The following is a 21,421-nucleotide window of genomic DNA, read 5'->3' as shown; positions in this document are numbered from 1 at the left end:
GCACACATGTCTGTCCCCCAACTGATTCTGATTCCAGCTACAGGCTGGAAACGGATTCTTATCAGATATTATAAACACTAGGAAGCCTTAGAGGATACAAATAATGGGGAGATATGGCTCAAATGGGGAGCAACTTCAGTTCTACGTGGAGAAACGGCAAACATCCAGAAAAAGATAAAGGCCCCATGCACCATTCTGTACTTAACATTGCAGCTGGTTTCCTCTTTGAGAAGAGGCTCTGCACCCCCACCCCCAGAAGAGAGCTGAGTCCTCTTCCTCCTGGATAGACCAGGTGCCCTCAGGGTCCTTTGTTCCCTTTAGCATCCATCTCCTGGCTGAGCTCTGAGAGCTGAGGGCATCCACAGAGGTCTCTGCAAGGAATCAGGGAGAGAGTGCGGATCCTGCCCCCGCTCCTGGAAAACCAGGTCTCCCCCGGGAAGTAGCATCTGTGACTCAGAGGGTTCGTTTCCAAAATGGAACAAAGCACGCTTTTCATTCTGGAGAACTCCTGCTTTGCAGCCTGGGTAAAGACTGAACAAACCAGCCACAGGCATGGGCAGCCAGTGACTAGAATATGTGACTTACCCTCTGAAGGTTTTGCTTTGAATCTCCTCCCCAAGGCCAGTCCCAGAGAGAGAGCATTTGGGCACAGCAAAGCAGTGGCTTCAAAGTCACAGTAACTTTCTACATGCCTGGGAGGAGGTAGAGAATGTCACCTTCCCCTCCTTTCTTTCCCCGAGACTCCCACTGGCACTTTTTACAGGTCCCAAGAACACAGAGCAAAGGGTCCAGGCCCAAGCATCGAGAGGCCTGGCTTGCCATTCTGCCCTTCAGTAATGAGCTGGGAAACCAAGGCTCTTTCTTTGGCCACAGGCTTTTCCAAAGGAGAGAATTCAGGTGACTGTCATCCTCCCTAGCTGCATCACACAGGTCACCTGAGCACCAGATGAAAAACTTTTTGAAAAAGGGGAAAAAAAATCTCCCTCATATTCACACAATTAATATGAAAGCCCAAAGTAAAATTTTCCCCCTCTGGATAATCTAACTGGACTCTGAACCTCATCCACCATTCTCTAGAGAACATTGCATCTGCCCCTTGGCTTTGAAAGTAGAGCATGGCCTCTGATAAGTCCCCACCACCAAGTCCTTTGCAGATAAAGATTGCAGCCTGGGTTGCCAGGTCTACTCTGTTTTCTCTGGCACTCTTCACGCCTACAGGGACCCCTGTGCTGCTGTCCCGTCCAGCCCCGTAGCTCTCACCCCTCTCCCCAACCTCCCATACAGAACCAGAGATGCTTATGAACATCTGACCCCCAGCCCACTCGTGGGACACCTTTGTTCACTGCCACATTCTCCTGAGAGGGGGAAAAAAAGTACCTCAACCAGGAAATACATCTCTCCCAGCTACTCCATCCTCCCCTCACGTGGTGCTGGAATATCGCTTTAAAGAACATTCTTGTGGCATTTCCAGTTCTTTTCCTTTCAGACTGCAAACAGGAGTAGCCCGTCCAAGGGGAAACTGCTCCCCAGCAGAGCAGTTCTTCAAAGGGGACTTCTTCAGGCAGGAAAAGGGAATGTCTGATACAGTCGCTGAATAAACAGCCTCATCAAGCCCAGTGCCAGATTGGAAAACCAGGGCCGGGAGGCTGGGGCCGCCACCGTGCACTGCATGTGGGAGACAAGCTTCATCTCTCCCGTCTCTCTCCTGTGTCTCTTTCTGCTCCCGTGTTGCCGTCTTCTTTACCAAATGCCTTCTTAATCGTGGGTCTCTAACTGTTGCTTTTATTATTCACTGGCTGGTCTTGGAGGTTCTTCTGATTTCCAAGCTCGTTTTCAATCTCACACTATTCTGTTGTTTCCCCTCCTGCAGTCCAGCCTACCCTGCAACATCCACACTTTCCCACAGCCACCACCTTTCTCTAAAAGACACAATGTCATCAGCCCTCAGTGGGTAACGGATGGGGCTTCGTAGACCCTCCACAGGTTTTATTATTTTCACCAAAAACCACAGATTCATGCAGTCAGAGAGATGGCTGTCTTCCTTGGGCTTTAACAGAGTCCAACTCTATTTACAACTTGGCCCAGAATCTCAGTCTTTATAGAAGTTCTTCCAAATAATGAACCTATGTTTTTACTATAATGAGTTTTTCCACTTGAATAGCTGATCATAAGTGAAATTCCAAACCATAGGTCAGAGCAGGGCTTAGGCTCAGAAGCTGGAACTTGTCTTTTCCATCCTGGAAAAGGTTTTTTTCCAATTTTTAATTTTAAACAAGCTCCGTTATAAATGTTGAGATTATTCAGAACATACTCAGAATACTCTGAATACATGGGAATACTCAGGATATGCATACAGATTATACGTACATCCTCCCAAGGGCAAATTATTTTCAGTGGATTTTCCACCTCACCTAAAATGTTCCATCAGAATTCTTTTAATCAAAATTTAGGTAGAAAGTTTGTTCTTAATCTCCAAACCCTTTCTTAAATATTTCCTTGAGAAATAAGGCTTTGATGATAAGCTTTCTTTGAAAAGGTTTATAAAACTCTCCACAACCTAATTTTAAAAAGGGTTCATCTGTTTAATTCACTTATATCTGCCCATAATTGATTGTTACTTCATTCATTATCATATTCCATGATTGTACCCCATAAATCTCCTTTTTCCTTGAATGTATGTGCCTTTAGTACCAAAAGAAACAGTAGAAAAAATAAAGAAAACTATTAAGTACACCTCTGGGTAATTAAGTCCCCTGAGATCTCACACATTTAAAAATTTTCCCCAGTAACAAATACTTTACTCAGCCATTCAGTCACATTCCATTTTCTCTTCAATATTTATGCCTAGGAAGTTATCTTCTAAAAAAGCCAGCTGAGTCCCCCACTATGATTTGCATTTTCAGAATGGTTGTCTATTCTGAATATTTGCTTATAACTTATTACGGAACGATCATAAGGAAAATCCAGTTGCCCATAATCCTTAACCAACAAGCATGCAGACTAGCAATACCTGAGAACTAGTAAACTTAGTTTAGTATGTTACAGTGCTCAATTGTACCTATCTTTGGGGAAAGAGGAAAAAAATTTAATTCAGCTACCCAGATGCTGTACATTTAGCAACATCTCAGCCACAAATAGCCTTTTTTTCACTGGTGTTGTCTAAGCACCACCATCAGGTGCCTGTCAAGCTAAGAATAAAGGCCGGTGACTACTTTTTAGCTGTAATACGCTAAAATGCACCCCCTCCACTCGACATGCATAGATTGGATCCTCTCTTGTGCAACCCAGAGCACAAACACCCCCCTTAGACGTGGAAAGGAACAAGGTGGGAGACACTCGCTTCAGTTACCTTTGACCAGGCTTTATTTGTTCTGCAGATAAAAAAAACCGCTGGTCTTCTTAGTCAACCAGTCACCTTTGCACAAACAGCCAACTCCCTCAATTTTTTTTTTCCAGCAGACCCTTGAGAAAACAAAATGGGGGGGAAAAGAGCATGATCAACATCTACTTTCTTTGGTCAACATCCGAACATTGAGCAATTTCTTGACATCTTAAAAGGGAATGTGCTGGCATCAGACTGGGAGTCAGTGAACTCCCTATTGACCAAAGAGCTGGAACCAGGAATAAGCAGAATCAGAACATGTGTTCTGTGGCCGCTCCTCCCCACAGCATCCTGAGGACCTTATCCACACTCACCCTCTGGAAGCAGAGACTTCTGAACTTTTGGGTCACAAACTTTTGATTTAAAAAAATGTCTGAATGTGTTCAACTTGGGTATTTTTATTTATGACTTACATATGTATTACTCTAGTGTGTGTATCAACAACATAGGTCCCTTCTCTCATTTGAATATTATATGTGACATGGATCACGACATCACATGGTAAAGAACATATGCACCCCAAATTCACAATTTAAGATGAAGTAAAACTTAAAATAAATGGAAGGCTTAATATCTTCTCTCTGCACACCAAGGGATCGCTTTGGATTTTGTGGGGAGCATGGAAATACTCCTTCTGAACCCCTACTTTAAGAATACAGGGATCTGTCATTTTCCAGAACTCACTCACTACTTTGTCCTAATCAAAACCTGTTTTCAGGAAAAGATCTGCCACCCGTCATTACCAGCCTCTGAATGAGGACCTATCATTATAGCAATGCTTCCAGCAGTATTTGCATTTTAAGTATATGCCTAATTATGAGAAGAAAGCTTTATTTTGTGTTAATATCAAGAATGTCAAAATAATTCACGGTATCTGGAGGACTGAAAAGGTTTCCCGACGGCCCTGAGCTCATACAAATCAGGAAGGCCCTCATCAATTGAATATGCACTGGCAGCACCATACTTTGGAAATAAAAGGATTTAAGGACAGCAAATTGGTTAAAAGAAAGAACAGTGGGGTGACATGTTGGCTACCGAATTTTTTGTGACAATGACCTCAAGTTTCCACTCAGTTCGTACCTCCATAGACAGAGTCGGAAGAGACGAGAATATGGATGGACACTGTAGAGAAAGAGCTTCAAGTCCTCGGGGAGCAAGTGGCTCCTTCAAAGACAGCAAAAAACGAAGCTGGACAAACTCCTACCAGGTCTGCATGGAGAGGCAAAGCCTTTGAAGCTTTAGGTTCAGGAGTTAGATCAGTAATCTCATTATTCGAGAAACACACTCATTTTGCCACTAAATAATCACAATTTGCATAGCTCAAGGGCGTATGTTGACATGAATTTAGGAAAAGAATTTTCCCAGAGGATACGGAGAGCAGGAATCTAGATTATTTTCACCTTTGTGAACATAAATGTGAAGGTTTAGTATTTTTCATGTTAGACATATGCACTGTTCCAGTTCACTTTCCACCTGCCAAACAGTCTGCTTGACTCTAACCCACAAAAAATAAAAGTGGAGAGAACAGTCGCTTGTTGGGAATTGTGCCCTTTGCACGTATTACACGCTACGAGTGTCTATGTTCATGGTACATGTGTATTTGGGTATGTGGACAAATTCCTGATATTCAGTTTACTTATCTGGGTGGGCAAATCTAGGTCCACTGAAAAATTGTAAAGTGATACTTCACCAGGAAGCAAATAATGTATCAAATAAATTTGTGCCCGCAGAATGAAGAGTTGGGTGTCATTCAAGTCCAATTACCATGAATTTCTACAAAAAGTAGGGATGATATTCCAGATAAGTAAACTGACATAAGAATGAGAAGAATTTAGCAAATCACCTGAGACACAAGGATCACTAGTATAAGGAAAAGGACCACTATTGATTTAGTAAAAGTCAAAAAGTTAACATTAATGAACTGATAGAAAACACACTTAGTTTTAGTCTGCTTGAAATATCCAGGTAAGCAAAGCAAAGCATGTGCTGTTACTGCTGCTGTTTGATTGAAAATATTCCCATAAAGCCCTTTCATGCTGTGGGAGACATTGATTATAGAAGCCGAAGCTAGCTTGGTGGCAGACTTGATACGCACCCCAGGAATTCTGCCTGCTCCGTGCTGTTTCAGCCTTTGACCTTTGCTTCTGAAATGTCAAGGTATCTCTTGTGTCATCATCAGCCTGTCCCCCCAGCCCCTCACCGTCGTGTCACGGAACGGACAAAAGCAATGCCAAAACTGATAAGACCTGAGAACTGCTGAACACCACCCGCGCTTCTGCTAACATTCCTGTCCTGAAATCTCCTTTTACTTAGCAAACTTAGATCCCCGCCTCCAGTGGTGCAAGGGAGAAGAAAACTGTGGCAAACTACCCATTACTTCTTTCCAAAATACAATGTCCAGGAGGGTAACCAATGCTGCCTTTCTCCTCTGGAGTCCCTCTGCACGCTTTCTGATTGTCACAAGCTGACCACTGCACATGAGCAGAAGTTGACTTTTCAGCTTTGTATTTAATCTCCATAGGAAGCCTAAGAAACTAATTTCAGCCACCATGCCCAGCAGGAGCACAACATTTTTCTCAAGAGCTGAATGCCCCAATGTTGCCCAGCCTAGATTTTAAAGAATTCTCCTTTAAAATACTTGAATGAATCAGTTCATGACCTTCATATTATGGAGTGGATACTCACAAACCTCACTTAGTCTAATTATTGAGAAAGACAAAAGGGTCAGATGCAGATGATCAGAAGAGCTAGCATTTTCTTCAGTAAGTAGACTCAGTGTTGATGTGCATCGCTCAGCACCTGATGCAAAGACTGCCAAATCCAACCTAAGCTAAACAGTGGCCACAAGGGTGATGCCTGCATGGTTAATGTGGTCTCCACCCCTTGCACAACACCTGCAGACGCTTGTGATAGCTTCTCACTAAGAGGACCACATCACTTCTTTTCTTCTTCTTGTTGTCTTTTTCCTTTTTATCAGTACCGGAAATTGAACTCATGACTGCCTGCTTGCAAGGCAGGTGCTTATGCCACTGAGCTAAATCCCCAGCCCCTTTTCTTCTTTAAATGCACAAACCATTGCCCTCCAGATGTAGAATCTGTTTTGCTGGTCCCTGGAATCTGTGTTCACCAGTGATCACCTGGGTAAGTGGAAGATGGAGGAAATGGTCTGTGTGACCACCAAAGCTGAAGTTAAGAATCTCTGCAGCCTCCTCAGCATTTCCTAGAACATTTGGAGGATGCCAGTCACAGTGTACGAGATCTAATTAGCAAGAAATGCACAAGCTTTACAGAAGCCCAAGTTAGCCAGGTGTTGAGAGGGAGAAGAAACAGAGACAGACACAGAAACAGAGAGACAGAAAGACAGAGAGAAACTCCTGAGCAGCAGAAGGCAAACATGAGTGAAGAAACCTTCAGACAGCAGCAACCACAGGAAAGAATCCACATAAGGGTTGCCCAGCTCAGTCACCAGCCCTAAGAACCAGGAGTGATAATAATAAATTGTTTCATCACATCACTAATTTAGAATAATTTTTAACAGCACTACCAGACAGTTATACCAATGCATACTGAGTAAATAAATAGATTGCTAAAAGAAACCATTTTAAATAAAAGGCTACCAAAAGAACCCAATGAAATAAATTAAATGAACTATTCAGGTAATGTCAACAATAGTAAAGACTATCAGAAAATTGGACAACTCTGTGGATAATTAAAGCCAAGAGGAAATCTGCTACAGAATAGAGAAAGTCATTATTCTGAGAGTGGAATTTTCCAAATTCACTGACCATCTTGACAGTATTCATTAGATGATTGCTCGGTGCCCTACTTCCCTTTACGCAAAATAAACTCGTGATTGTGTTTCAGCCATGTTTCTAGGTACAAAGTAGAAGAAAATATATTAACCCACAAGGATCATGAGTAACCAAGGGAAACAGGCTTTGTGGAGCTTGTGGTCCAACCTTTTTCTCTATTCTTGCAATTTTGTAAAAGAGTCTTTGATCCAGGTAATGCTACAAAACAAACACAGCCAGGGCTCGGGGTGGGTGGGGATGGATAGGTGGGGATGGAAAAGAGAGGCTAAGTGCTGGACGCTAGCAGCTGTGACATCATCACATAATTGTGCTGTTATGCACATGACACTCCTCGGTGGGACGTGGCTGCCACTTCACGGTGATAAGGAGATTAATTATGACACAATCCATATCTTTCATTTCTTTGATGGTTGTAAATAAGTCTGAGTCACCCTACCATCATTTGTACTTCAGGCACAATAGCTTTGCCCTTTTGATTTTTTGGTAAGGAAAATAAATGTCAAGAGGATATGTTTAATCATTGTGCCTTTCCAGATGAAATCAAACCAGATCTGGTCCTCCTTCTCTGACCCTCCACTGGGTCCGGCTCTATGGGTTTTCCTTCATGTACAAATCCATCCCACCTCCTTGATTTAGGACACTCTCCACTTTGCCCCAATAGGAACTATAGACTCCCAGTCCCCAAAGAGATTTGGGCTGTGTTTTGACCAAACGAATAAAATATAGATGGACTTCAGCTCTGTATAGTCAACTTAATAATGCAGTTGGAATCTTTATATGTATGGTTGCCAATGTCCGTGGAGCCAACAAATCAGACAATCAACAAATTTTCCTCCTTTTGGCATTGTAGACAGAACCTAGAGCTCAAGTTCAAGGCTACTTGTTGGGCAAGCAGCTCTGCCTACTTACCCTGAGCAAGCTGAGGAGGAAAAGCCACTTATGCTGGGACAGAATCCATGATGATGGTCTTTGGGGAGAAACATCAGGTTTCATGGACTGAAGACCCTAAATAATAGGGACATCTTTTCATCTCTGATTATTCTGTTGGAATTCTTCTCAAATCAATTTGATGCATTTTATTGATGTTGTCTGGCATTAGAGACAGGGAATTGATTCAAGGAGCTTTATCAAAAAAGATGGACTGTGGAGGGATAACCATTTGAATTTCCTGCAGGACAGACAAGGAGCCCTTGTGCCAAACAAAACTTTTTGTATTAAGAAGGAATAAGTACCATCTCTGCCCCAAGCTCTTCCCACACAGTAAGGGTTGACAGCCTGAAAACTACACTTCCCAGGTTCCCTTGCCAGTACGGTTTTTGATACCATCTGTCTTCAAAAGGTGCCATTGGAATCACAGGATGATGGAAGAGAAAAATAATGTCTTTGGCTGTCAGTAGGTACAGGCATGGGTGTGTGTCCTGGCAGATGGCAAGCACAGAGTATACATGACCTGTGAACATTGTTCTGAAAATCGCCCTCTTCGGGGCTAGAACCCAGATCATGGGTGGCAATTTCGCTGCTCAGGGATTCTGTCATTCCAGTCCCCTGAAAATTCATGAAACCCTCCTTGACTTTCATTCTCTAGCCTGCCATATGATTCTGCACAACCTCCAATTCCCTACATTGAGTTCCTTCCTCACTGAAATGGGATACATTAGCCAGGATTAGGCTAATGTATAGGCTAATGTATAGGCTAGATAGGTGTGCTTCAGTAATAAAACACCCCGAACTCTGAATAATACAGCACAATAAAGGTTATTTCTTGTTCACCATGTAGACTGAGTGGTTTCCAGCTTGCAATCATATATAGGGATCATGGAACTCGTGTCCTTCAAGACTGATGTGGAAGAAAAAAAGTGTACACACATCCGCACACAAACACACACACACACTCTCCCTCTCTCCTGGATCACAGATAGTACCAGCTGCTCACATTCAATTACAAAGGCTTCTCGTGGCTCCAAATAGTTTGCGAGAAAAATTGGGGCCACAGTCTCCCTCTATCTATATCTGAAGGGGACAAATGGGGTGGTTCCATTACAGCAAATCAAGTCTCTATTCTGATATGACCTGATTGATATTTGGTATTAAATGCTACATGCAATAACAAAACCCTGAAATATGTAGCAGTGGCTTTGTGGTCAGGGTGTGGGCTTGTCAGAAGCTGACACCGGGAGGCTGGAGACTGAGATCACACAATGGAAAAGCACGCTGCAAAACAATGTCCTATAGCGACTGGAACTTCAGGCCACCGGACTCGAGCTTGTAGATAAAAAGTGCCACGTGTTGGTTGTTATTGACTGTTTTTGGCACGGGAATACAAGAAGAAGATTATAGGAAATAATTAACTGATAAGCAAAGGTGGAAAGAAAAAGTCACTATTTCTAGAGCTCCTCTCAGCATCAGGGTGAGCATTAGTGTGGGTGATGCCTAGGGGTAGGAGAAGCATCTCCTAAAAGCTCACAGCTTAGCACATAAAAGTCCATTCCTCACTTCAGTAGTCTGAGGTGGACATTGGTTTGTGCAGCGACTCAGGGACGTTGTGCTGTCCATCTCTGCATGGATGTCACCAAGTTTATCACGGCATTGCCCAGTGAGACGCTGCAGAGAGGTGATGTGAGGCGACCCTGGCTGAGCAATGACTTCCCAGAAATAAGCCTACATGGGGACCGGGGAGGTTTCCTTCCCTGGTCAGCTGCCATCTTTGATACATTACTCTAAAGTTCTCTTTTGCTGCTACAGAATTTCCTTTTTCCTTAAATAATACAGCTTCCTCCTTTTCTTTTCATCTCTCCCCTTCCCTGCTCTCTCTCCCCTCTCACGCTGAGGACTCACCCAGGCTCTTCACACTGAGCTACATCTCCAGCCGATTTTGTTTTACATTTCATTTTAAGACAGGGTCTCATGAAGTTGCCCAAAGTGGGCTCAAATTTACAATCCTCCTGCCTCAGCCTCCCAGAATGCCGGGGTTACACGGGATGTGCCACCATGCCTGGCTTCTTCCTTTTTCTTTTGATGTGCACTTTGTCTCTTGTTTGAGCTCACTTTCCTCAGCTTGACTGCTAACCATAATTGATCATAACCTACTCTGTAAGCAGCTTCTCCCTGTGGAGTCAAGAGAAAAGCAGGGACTGCCACTTTGTCCAAGAGAGGACCTCGCTCCTTCACATTCCCTCCCACTCAAGAGATCGAGACAAATCCGAGAAAGTGAATACAGTATTTGTAAAGCTGTTGCTATTTGTCATACTTCTGTGCCCCATTGGTCTTCATTTTTTTAAAAGTTTTACGCTGCCTTTGCCGGTCAGCGATTCAATTGCTGAGTTATTTATTCTTTGTTCAATTTTTAGCAGGGTCCATTCACCATTCTTGGATGAAACTGGCAAAAGTGAGTGGGATCATTTTCAACTCTTCAGTAACACAGTAAAATAGTTTTATAATATTAATATTTAGAAAGCTTTGCTTCATTCACTGATGTAACTTCTATCCCTTTTTAGTTTAGGGTGAAAAAATGAAATGACACTTTTGAAAGTGTAAAATTTGAATGTCTCATAATGTGCCAATACCACAGTACTCCATGAAAGGCAACCCTGTGATAAATGTTTCTTCCCTACATCTTGCCCCATGTGGAGCATTATATCTTGCACTTAGGACAAAAGAATAAGGTTTTAGCTCTCACCCCAATAGCTCCTCGCCTTTTGAACGATCCCCATTGTATTGAGTTCAGAATCAGTATGCTCAGAGATCTGAGTTTGCATTATAGAGATTCCTGAAAAACATTAGAAAATACTATATGATACAGCCACTGTCCTTTTGGGAATGTATAAGCAAGGAAATGAATCAGTATATCAAAGAGATTTCTGCATTTCTGTGTTCATTGCAATAGAATTCACTACAGCCACAGTATGAAAGTAACTTAAGTGTGTATCAGTGGATACAAGGATTGAGAATCCATGCAGAGATGTCCTGAATCACTGTGCAGACCAACGTCCACCTGAGACCTTTTGAGTGAGGCATGAACTCTAACTTGTTAAGCTGCTGGGCTTTTGAGGGGTGCTAATCATACCCCTAGTTAGATACACAAACACATAGACACATGACCAGATAGATACGAAGTGTGGCTTCCAGAACTTTAGCTCAGCTCTGCCTGACTGCAAAACCTGTAGCGTTATCACTCTATTTGTAGTCTGTTTCCATAAAACCCAACCCAAAGAAGTTGAGGAAGACGGTGGACAGGGGTAATCCCAGCTGCCTGGGAGGCTGAGGAAGGAGGAATCCAAGTCTGAGTCCATCCTGGGAGATGTAGCAGCTGAATATGACACCTTGCCTCAAAGTAAAAAATTTAAAACACACTAGAAACATAGGTTGGTGCAAAGGTCGTGGCCCACTCCCCTGACCCACATACCCACACAAAAAAGTTGCCCGAAGAGCCTAAAGGACATAATGATAATGGTGACTTATCAGTAAAAAAACAAGAAAATGTGCAAATTCTCATTGAATTCAATCATAGCAGTTTTCTTGAGCACTTCCTATATGCCGAAAACCTGTTCTAAATCCTTTATGTGGATTCATTCATGGAATCCTCACAGAGCCCAAAGGTGTGGGGTTTTTTAATCCTCTATTTCCCAGGTAAAACTGAGGCCCAGAGGACTTACTAATTAAAAATTATTGAACAAAATTACAAATGAGCAGGATATTAAAATAAACAAAGTAAGAACACCAGGAACCAATCATCATCCATGAAGAGAAGAAAGGGGGAAGGGAGAGGAGGGCCGGGAGGGTCCACTGCACAGCCAACATCATCCCTGGGTAAGAGGGGCCCACACCCCGCCAACCCCTTGGCTCCACGGCATCAGGGAAGCTTCAGCTAATCCCACTTCTCCTCAGAACACCCCCCAACGGCTCCTCCACCACCACCCCAGTGCCAAGGAGCTCTATGTCCCACTGAAAGCAGAAAACGGTTTCCTCTGAAATAAATACAAAGAGCAAGCAAATTGAGTGAACTTACTCAAAACACAAAATGGCATCTGCCATCTGGAGAAGTGCAGAGCTGGAGCCGAGAAGCGCCTTGCAGACTTTGGCATCTAAAATCAGTGTTGGTTCTCAAAGGAAAGGTCCATGCAAACATCCAGCTGTGTTAAATGTGATCCCCTCTTTCTCCATTCCTGTCATGGCCACTCGCTCTCCAAATATACACTACCAGTTTTAAAGTAATAGATGGATGGATGGATAGATACAGATGATATATTGATATAGACAGTAGAGATGATAGATAGGTGATAGCTAGTAGATAGAGGATAGGTAGAAAAGATATGATATACAAATAGATGATAAATACAAAACATAGAGATAGATACATAATACATAGATTGACAGTAGATGATAGATAAATACGGAAGACAGAGATGATAGATAACTGATAGCTGATACATAGATGGTAGATAGAGACAGATAGGATAGATTGATAGATAAATAGATGATAGGCAGATTGATAGATAGATTTTCCTTTTCAGTGATGGAAAGACCTCTGAAAGATAGACTGAAAAACACAATTTCTTTTATATAGATTCAGTGCAATCCCAATCAAAATACCACTAGCATACCTCACAGATCTAGGGAAATCACTCCTAAAATTCATCTGGAACCAGAAGAGACCTAGAATAGCAAAGGCAATTCTAAGCAGCAAAGGCAAGGCAGGAGGCATCATAATCCCTGACTTCAAGTTATACTACAAAGCTGTGATAAAATCAGCATGGTTCTGGAATAAAAACAGACCTGAAGATCAATGGAATAGATTAGAAGATACAACTACAATTATAAACACACTCAACCACCTTATCTTTGATAAAGGGGTCAATCATGTCCACTGGAAGAAAGATAGTCTCTTTAATAAATGGTGCTGGAAAAATCGGCTCTCCATATGCTGAAAACTAAAACTAGACCCATGCCTATCACCATGTACTAAATAAAGTCTAAATGGATCAAAGATCTAAATATTAAAACAGAAACACTAAATCTGTTAGAAGATAAAGTACGTAGAAATCTTGAAGACGGAGTAGGTAAAGAATTCATGAATAAGAATAAAACCACATGTGAAATACTTCACAGAATCAATAACTGGGATTCTATCCTATTAAATAGTTTTTGCATGTTGAAAGAAATCTCCAGCATAAGGAAAAGAAAACCTACAAATTGGGAAAAAATCTGGATGAACTGTCCCTCAAAGGACTTCTGTCTAGAACATGCAAAGAATTTTAAAAAATCAGTCCCCAAAACTCAAAGACCCAATCCAAAAATGGGCATCTGAGATGAACACACAGTTCTCAGATAAAGAAATACAAACAGCAAATAAATACATGAAAAAATATTCAGCATCATTGGTCATTAGAGAAATGCAAATTAAAACAACACTGAGATTCCATCTCACTCCTGAAAGAATAGCCAGGATAAAGAAAACTACCAACAACAAATGCTGGAGAAGCTGTGGGGAAAAAGGAACTCTCCTGCACTGTTGGTGGGCGTGTAGACTGGTGCAACCACTGTGGAGGGTAGTCTGGAGATTCCTCAAAAAAGATGGGATTGGAAGTCCCATTTGTTCCAGCTATTTCACTTTTGGGCATATTCTCAGAAGAACTGAAAACATCATACCACAGTGATATATGTGCACCCATGTTTATAGCAGCACAATTTGTAATAGCCAGCTCTTGGAAACAACCTAAATGCCCACCACCTCAGGAATGAATAAAAAAGCTGTTGTATTTTTATACAATGGAGTACTACTCAGCTATAAAGAATGACCACATTGAGATATTATAAGTAAGTGGGTGCAACTCAAGACCATACTCATAAGTGAAATAAATCAAACTCACATGTATAAATACCATATAGTCTCCCCAGTGTAAGAAATAGAGTACATAAGATACAAAAAACTCAATAAATACAGTGAAGGGATAATAATGCATAAAGGGGAAAAATAATATCTCAGAGAAAATGAGGAAAAATAAAAAGAAAGGGAAAAGAAAAATATCTAAAATTATATAAACACACTTAGGGTAGCTAAGATGACTGTGCTACAATTCTATAAATTCTTGAAACAAAATAGTCTACATTCATAGGATTGGAACAATTTTGCATGTTTGTAGAGTTTCCCAATATCACAGAATTGTCTCTACTTTTGACAGCACCTAACCTAGAGCAAATTCATTTCCTTAGACTTTAACTTAAATTACTCAAGTAAGGCACCAGTCTTTCAGTAGATTAATTTTAACACCCTTTTACTGAGATAACACATTTCCCCATGCTGATCTAAAATGAATAATAAGCACAGTGCATTTGATTACAGATGTATTCCTGGTATGTTTTGACTGGAAATCATTGATAGCCTATATCCCAAATGCTTGCCTCTGTTCCCAAGTCAAAGAGCATCATACTCCCCATCTTAAAAATTAATCACAGTCTCCTTTGCTTACCTGCAATCTTTGAAGCACCCGCTCTTCTACTCTTTGGGGCTTTCCTACTTACCCCAAATCGTTTCTACCCCACCCTAATCAATTCACTCACTCCTGAGAAAGCACCAAGACCTTCAGACAAACTTTTCCAAGCAGATCTTCTGATCTTGAAGCGGGGACAAACATTTGGGCTGTTTACTTTTGGGATGATTTCCAGATTGTTTTGTTCTTCCCTCTAATACAAAAAGGATAGATGTACATGTAGAGACTCATACATGCATAGAGCTTCTCCTAAACAGTTTATGAGAATCAATTATAGGCTGGGGATTTAGCTCAGTGGCATAAGCACCTGCCTACCAAGCGCAAGGTCCTGAGTTCAATCCCTGGTACTGCAGAAAAAAGAGAATCAATTATATAATGCATGATGAAATGAACAGCTACTTTGAAGAAAATGAGACATTGTGGTATCCAGTGCTGATTCCATAGCATCATGCTGTGAAATCCAGCAATACTATTATTCTTTGTTCAGAGTGATTTTAGTCTGTTTTTTATTGTTTAATTTCAACATACATGAAGGTATGGACAGCTATTTTAAAGAGAACAAGAGACATTATGACAGCCATTGTTGACTTCCCTATTGTCTGGTTCTGAAGACCTAAAATGCCTTCATCATTCTGTTCTGATCAGTTTAATACAATTTTGTCTTGTATGAATTCATTGTGTATGAAGACACCGATAACTATTTAGAAGCAAACAAGAGACAATATGATAGTGAAGATCTCCTGTTGTCTTGCTTTGAAATCTGTCTCTTACATTGTTTTCTTTTGATGTTTTGTTCTGTTTAATTTTAACCTCTTTAAAATAAAATTTTTTAAAAGAAAAACACAATTTCTTTTAAAGGAGACAATAGAGAAAGAAAACCTGCATAAGTACCTCCCTTTTTACACTTAAAATGATTTAAACAAATAAACCTGCTCTTGTATCATCTGCATTTGCTCAGAACTTTGACATTCTGAAATGTGCTGTTGCTTCCCCTTTCTTTGTGATCACAAACTCCTGATCTCACCTCTGCCTACACCAGGCGCTGGATGGAGAGTCCGGAACAGCAGAGAGCAAGAAGGGCTGCGGAGGTTTCGCCTGGGTAAGCACAAACACAGTAAGCTGTGATGGGAGGGAGAATGAAATAAGCTGCTGCCCAGCCCTGCTTAAGTGCCATGATTAAGTGGGTAGGAACTGAGACTTGGAGGATCCCTGACAAAGTGTCTCAGGAGCTATCCAGCTAGATGAGCTGAGAAATGAGAGGCATTCTTCACAGATGATAAAACTGGGGTCCAGAAGGGTCAGCGTACACCGCAGGTGGGAATATTCAGGTTTGAATACAGATAGCCTGATTCAGAGTGCAGCCTTACAGCATCATATTTAACTGGTCCATGTATGGATGGATAACCTAGACTCGAAAGACAGACACTAGAAGGCAACCAACCCTTCCCTAGGGTTAGGAGTTTTAGACCTTAAACACCCTTGAAAGCTCACGGGTTGAAGCTTGGTCTTCACTGATGGAACAGTCTGGAGGAAGTGAAAGCAGCAGGAGTCGGGGTCTCTGGGAAGGAAGTAGTCATTGGATCTTGAAGGAGATACTGGGATTCAACTCTTTTCTGTTTCCCCGCCACCATGAGGTAAGCAGCTTGGCTCTACCGTGTGGTTTCTTCTCCACTACAATGTTCTTTCTACCTTGCCACCAGCAGGCACAGAGTAACAGGCCAAAGGACCATGGACTGGAACCTCTGACACTTTGGGCTAAAGTAGACTTTCCCTGTAGAAGCTGGTTTTGCTTGAGCGTTTTGTCACAGTGATGAGATGCTATAGTTAGCAGGTGATTTTGACCTCGTCCAATGTGTCCCTCTTATTGCTCATCAATTGTCACACATCCCCATATTCTCTATTTGATAATCAGAACATTTCAAAGCTTATGGGGAGAAGAAGCTGAAACTTGCTTAGCAGAGGAAATTTGGTTTCTCTAGGAGCTGAAGCTACATGAAGTCAGACATTGATGTCAGCCAGGGTTGGTTCCAGGACTGATCAGATCCAAAGCTGCTGCTGCCCCCCTTCACCGTTAACTCCATTTGGGGGCTGAGGATCTGCTCCCTGGTCAGATGGTCAGGAACAGAGGAGGACTGTGGCGAGCACTTCATATATCTGAGGCTGACCTGATCATGCACCTAATTCCCCACTTTTCCTTCTCTTGGAACCATGTATGCATGTCTGTGAGACCCTGGCTCATTCAGGCCGTCACCTCTGCTCCCATGTAGAAGTCCCCTGAGACGGCATTTTTCAGTTGTGTTGGAGTGAATCCTCTTTTGATCATTTCTTTACCCTTCGGATGCATGAGCAAATGACGAAGCCTCCTTGAAGTAGGTTTGTGGGCTCTCTTAGAAACAGGCCTGAACTTGGAGTCCACCAGACCTGAATTAATGTCCGAGCTCTGTCATTTATCAGCCTCATCTATAAAGGGAAAGATGCACACTGAACCATCATCATTATCACCATCGTCACCGATGCTTTTATTATGGTGTGGTACACCATATACGATCCCTTGGAAGTTTCTACAAAAGACCCATTGCTACTTCTGCAGAGACACCAACTAGCTATAGAAACAATGTGACAAGGGACTCCAATATATTATTGAAGTGACATTCCCCAACTCCAGGGGCTCGGGAGCTTGCTGCTATCACAGAAGCCCCTGCAGGCCAGTATTTTGAGTGTCACTTACACCAGTTTGGAAGTAATCTGCTTGCTCGCCCTTCCAGCAAAGGATGTCATGATCAGCTAATGGAAAGTGACAAGAAGGGATATAATGAATGAGAGGGAGTTAAAGTTTGGGATAAAAAAAGAGCCTTGTTCTTTTGGGGAATGCACAATGGTAAGCATACCATGTTAAATCGTGCGTGTCAAATAATGGACTAATTAAGAACCTTGATCCATTTTTCCCCCGCATCCCATTTTTTTTGTTGTTGTTGTCCTTCAAAAGACGTATTTTCAAATTAGCTCTTAGCTCTCCCAATAAGGACCAACAGGAAAGAAAAAGAAACCCTGTCTATGAGAGAAGCAAATGATAAACATAAAAGAAAATACATGGGGAGGGAGGCAGGGGCTTGCAGGAGATGTTGAGAAGTTTTATAATTGTAGCAGCAACTTCTTGAATAATGGAATTTAATAACGTATAATAAACCATGATCCAGGAGAACTCTGATTCAATCCCACTCATTGTTCGAGCCAGTGAAACGAAGGCAGAGTTTATCACGCCAACATGCTGCCAAATGCCATCTTGCACTGCATGGGGCGGACGATTGTTCTCAGCTGCCCACCGCCCCAACCCATGGGCGCCTGGTCCCTGCCCTCCAAGCTCTGGGCTGCAATCTCCCCCTTACAATGACAATCCTAGTTCTAGGACTTTAAAGTCACAGAAATGCAATTTTTGCAATCAATAAACTATTGTATTAAGCAAAGAACACAGGGTAACTAGATACAAAGCCTCCAATTAGGTTATAAAGAATAATAACTGATATGCTCTCATGGTAATGCCAAAAAGGACAAAAACCTATAATAAATTTAATTGAGCACATGATCATAAGCACTGTTTTTCTGGCTACATCATTCTGCTATATTAAGGTAGACTCCAAATAGAGAAACACATTTTCCCATTGTTATTGAATAAAGTACTATTCCTTGTCTTCCTAATTTGGATCATTTTACCAATGTCAAAAACTGAGAAGGTATAATTAAGGGGAAAAAAATATTTTCTCTGTCGTTACTCATTGATTATACCCAAGCATGAAAATGAACGAAGGAATTAAAGCAATTATCTAAATAATTCAGTCCTCTAAAAGGTTAAAGTTTTCTAATAAAAATACATTGTTTTGTTCAGTTATTAAGCTAATAGCTGAGTCTCAAATGTATTTTATACATGTGAGTCTGTCTATTGAGGAAAATTCTTTGTAATTGTTTTCAAGGGTTCTTTAGGTTTTCATGACAATGAAGTATATGTATTCTTTTGACACATGAGCCGTGAGGACCTCAGAAATAATCTGAAATTCCACCAGGCATTTTGTAGAGTAGCTATTTAAGTTAAACCAAAAAAAAAAAAAAAAAAAAGCTAAGAGTAAGTATTTCCTTCCCTTTCCTATAAAGGTCCATGAAGCCCTGATGGCTACATTTGGAAGCAGAAGGAGGAGTGAAATCCCGCTATAAACTGACATCTAAAATCAGGAAAATTAGTACTGGGCCACAATTATGAGCTGATAATAAAGAGCATGGTTGAAAGAAGTGAAGGTTCAAATGAAGGTCAGACAGAGACACTGATCCAGGCAAAGTGGCCATTTCTCGTCGCATGGCCATTTCGGTGAGAGAGTCCCCTCTTATCAGCTTTGAGTTGAAACATCACATGTTGGGGTTCATAAATAGGCCGTGTATTTGTTTGGACTGAGTCTCCAATTAAAATGTTATTTGGAGCAACCGGAGCTAATGCCTTGCTTAGAGGTAAACTGAACTGCCTTTTAAGAGGACAGGAGAAAGAGGGGGAGGAGAAGAAAGACCCCTAATCTGTCAGAGTTCTGAATCACTGGCCGCGGGGATTGTGTGGGCCTGGCTTGGTCCTGGGCATTCTTTTGTGTTTTGTGACGTCACCAGGACAGCTGAGGGTTTCAAGAGTTTGTCACAGTGGCACTGGGCAAGGAATCCGTGTTAGGCAGAGCCTTCTTTGAGACAAAGAAGAAAAATCTCTGGGTGGTGGAACTGGCCAAGTTGGGGCGGGCCAAGAATTTGAGTCTCAGTCTCCTGTCTCCACCCCAGAGACTAAAATCGAGGAATGCAGGTCATGGAATTTCTCAGTCCAGGGCAGTTCACCCACAGTTAGACAAAAGCCACCAGAGTTTGCTTTCATGCCACTTCCTGGAAGTGAGGGGACCCCCCTTCCCTCCCCGCACTGTGCACACATGCAGTGTGCTCCTCCTGCATTCCCACAGATCTCAGGTCCATCCCTGGGAGTCTGGCCCACAGAGTACACAAGTTTCCCAAGTGTTAGTTTCTGCTTTTGTTTCTGTTTTCTAGTTTTGGACAGGATCTTACATCTAGTCCATGTTGCTCTTGAACTTACTCTGTCCCCCAGGCTGGGCTTGGATTGTAATCTTCCTGCCCCAGCCTTCTGTATGCTGGGATGATAGGCATGTACCACCACACCCAGAGCCAGCCCCAACTTTGAAGCATCTTGCAGTTTGTGGAGAAAGAAAACCATCAATAAGTTTAAACTTGACGTGTAATTAGAAATTGATGAACCCAAATGAAACTAGGAGGAAAAGGAGGTAGGCTGCACGACTCTCTGAACTTTGAATTACTTGATGCCATGACCAGCTATGCAGAGTTCTCACTGTCACCGTATGGAGTGGCTGAGAGAGCTAAGCAGCGACACACACAACACTGTCTGTTGGGGAACGTGGGATCTGAGCAAGGAGAGACAGAGAGAGGGAAGGGGGAAGGAAGAGGAGGAAGAGGAGGAAGAAGAATGAAGGAGAATGAGGAAAAAGAAAAAGGTAAAGAAGAAGAGAGTGGTGCGGAAGAGAGGGCAGGAAGGAAAGAAAGGAAGGAAGGAAGGAAGGAAGGAAGAATAGAGTGGTAGGCTGGCAACAGCTAAAGTGCAGAACCAGTAACCAGCAGAGAGCCCGCTGCAGCTGGGCATGGTGGCACGCACTTGTAATTCCAGCACTCTGGGAGGCTGAGACAGGAGGATCGCAAGTTTGAGTCTAGCCTGAACAACTTAGGAGCTTAGTGAGACCCTGTCTCACTAAGAATAAAACATGTTAAAAAGAGACAGGACGTAGCTCAGTGTGAGGACTCTGGGATCAGTCTGCAATACCACACATGTGAAAAAAGGAAAACTCTATCCGGTGGGTGAGGTAAGGTGCACAGGAAGCTCAGGGAAGAGGACGGGGCCATTCCTGGGCCATGTTTCCTTCTGCTGCTCGGTGTTTCCGCCAGGACCTTTCCCACAGATTGGACCCAATTCGGCTCCATCTCAGTTCAAAGGGACCCCAAAATCCACTTCCAGCTAAGAAGGATATCCATGAGAGCAAGAGTCCCCCTCTCTCCCAACTCCACCAAAACAAAACAAAACAAACTCACCAGTAGAAAGCATTTAATCTTCAGGGTATTTGTAAAAAAAAATTTAAAAGAAAGATTTTTTCAAAGGTGGCAAGCAGAGCCTTAGGACCAAGCCCCAGAGAGCCACAGTGCAGAACAGAAAAAGTAACACTTGGAGAACTAAGCGCCAATCGTGAGAGCATCGCAACGGTGAGAGGAAAACAGCAAGCTCGGAAGTCAGGGGACCCTCTGCCACCGTCCCGCTGCGCACCGTCTACCAGCCCAGCTTGGCTGTCACTCAGAGGTGAGTCACAGAAAAACTTCTTACTCCTCCTCCTCCTCCTCACTGCAAAGTAGTTGATCATCCTTAACAGCAGAAATGGATCCAAACAGCGATTCTTCAAAGCTTCAATATTTCATTCACCAATCCATTGCAAATGTGACCCTCGGCAAGAAAAGTCTGCAGAGCCAGCCTCGGGGGGAACCGGGGTGCTGGGGGCTCACTCACCCTGTCTCTTGTCTCAGATGCACTGGGGAAGCGGATGAGAAACACGCCATGCACTATTGCATGCGTTCTAACTTCAGGGACCCCTGTGACCCAGGTCCCCCCTGCTGCCTCTGTCCTCCTTCAGATCTGTCTGACCCAGTGC

At 42.5% G+C, this 21,421-nt stretch overlaps 1 long non-coding RNA gene across 6 annotated transcripts in view; it reads right to left on the bottom strand.

The window, feature by feature from the left end:
* The window catches only part of LOC106028607 (uncharacterized), a 146,835-nt gene that overhangs the window by 104,690 nt on the left and 20,724 nt on the right, over positions 1-21,421 (bottom strand). For all 6 annotated transcript variants that reach the window (XR_010043303.1, XR_010043300.1, XR_010043301.1 and 3 more), the window contains one exon: positions 3,350-3,462. This is a non-coding gene — a long non-coding RNA (uncharacterized LOC106028607). The remainder of the gene's footprint in view (positions 1-3,349; positions 3,463-21,421) is intronic.

Source organism: Cavia porcellus, unplaced genomic scaffold (genome assembly GCF_034190915.1).
Source record: "Cavia porcellus strain 051 isolate PalLab524CR breed Dunkin Hartley unplaced genomic scaffold, mCavPor4.1 scaffold_26, whole genome shotgun sequence".
In the NCBI taxonomy this organism is placed as follows: domain Eukaryota; kingdom Metazoa; phylum Chordata; class Mammalia; order Rodentia; family Caviidae; genus Cavia; species Cavia porcellus.
This window is presented reverse-complemented; position numbering and strand designations above follow the sequence as displayed.